A 1,842-nucleotide genomic window follows, 5' to 3' on the forward strand; every position below is an offset into this window, starting at 1 on the left:
TCCTTAAAGGCACAATATGTAATTTTCGCTGCTAGAGGGCTTATTCAAAATAAACAAAGAAACAAAGGCATAGTTTGATGAAGCTGTGACTGAGTGTGGAATCATGGGAGTTGTGGTCTTCATCCCCACAGCCGATGCAATCCGACTGGACTCGGGCAGAAATCATGTTCATGGATGAGCTAATGATTTATTAACATAGTAGAATGAAGCAGGGTGAGGCTGAAAGCCGTCGAAGTGAAACGAGGCCGCTGAACGAGCGTGACACACGGCTCGAAAGCAGCGGAGCTTTTATTATGCCACAGTCGACTGCTTCCGCTCCTTCCGGTCGTGAGTATGTGGGGAAAAAGGCAGTGCTGTTTTATCATACTAGATACATTTGAAAGTTCTGTTATAATGCTACTCTGTGCGGTCGTATAATTAAAAAATCTTACATATTGTGCCTTTAACTTAAAATTAATAAGTAAGTAAAATAATATTTTTTGGCCATTTTTTAGACCCCCTTCTTGAATCAGGAATGTATTTTTTACTGTACAAATAAATGCAGCCCTGCTGAGCAGAAGAGACTTCTTTTAAACCAGATGTAGCATAATTGTCTGCGTCTGTGGTTATGCAATATTGACCTCTGAACAATTCAGACCGAGAAGTTACTTCAGGAAAGTCAACTTTGGTAAGCACCAAACATATGAACAGAAACCATGTCATGCAGCATAATTTAATATACAAATAAATACTCAGCCAAGCATGGTTCAGGCAGCATTTGACAATAACTGTATACCCAACAGCTATTATTTACCCATTCATTATGGGGAAGATGAAGGGGAATATCTAGTAAATCTGACAATTATTTAGGGGAAATATGTGACCCTGGTCCACAAAACCAGTCATAAGGGTCCATTTTTTTAAATTGAGATTTATACATAATATGAAAGCTGAATAAATAAGCTTCCCATTGATGTATGGTTTGTTAGGATAGGACACATGGAACATGATCCTTACTTAATGTCCTAATGATTTTTGCCATTAAAAAAAAATCGATAATTTTGACCCATACAATGTATTGTTGGCTATTGCTACAAATATACTTGTGTTACTTATGACTGGTTTTGTGGTTAGCCTATTAATAAAACTATCTAGGTTATTTCACTACAGACTTTCAAGGTCATGGTTTGGCTGGTTAGTTGCAGAACGTTATCTTGCAGGTAGATGCCCTTAACCAGAGCCCCAGCTATGTAGGCCTACTGATTTTACAGATAAATCCTAGCCTGACAGATTTCCCTAACAATTTCATCAAACGTGTGCCTATATTCTGATTACAGTCAGAACCATGATTTGGTTCTTTTTAATGAGCAATTTCTTCTTGGATGATTCAGAAGACGCGTCTTCAATTTAATTCAATAAACAAAGTATCACACTTTCACATTGCTTTCATATGGCTACGTTTCTTGTAGTCCAAAGGCCACAAAAATGTATGACTGAATATGGTAAGAACAGGCCAGACTGCAGTGCTCTGAATAAGCATCATCCCAATGCATGTGTTTTTTCCAATGCAAGTATCCAAGCACAAAAAAGCAAAGAATGAACGAAAAGGCAAAAAGTAAAGTGAGAAGTGATGAAGTGATTAGAAATAATTGACAATGATTAATTAGAGATCATATTAGCAAGGAGTCTAATGAATGATCTCTGGTGGCAAACCTGTGACTGACAATTGAATACGCATTATTACAGGCCAGACTGCAGTGCTCTGAATAAGCATCATCCCAATGCATGTGTTTTTTGTAATTTATTACAAAGTATCCAAGCACAAAAAAGCAAAGAATGAACGAAAAGGCAAAAAGTAAAGTG

This window comes from Sinocyclocheilus rhinocerous, unplaced genomic scaffold, assembly GCF_001515625.1.
Source record: "Sinocyclocheilus rhinocerous isolate Xijiao unplaced genomic scaffold, SAMN03320098_v1.1 scaffold478, whole genome shotgun sequence".
NCBI lineage: Eukaryota > Metazoa > Chordata > Actinopteri > Cypriniformes > Cyprinidae > Sinocyclocheilus > Sinocyclocheilus rhinocerous.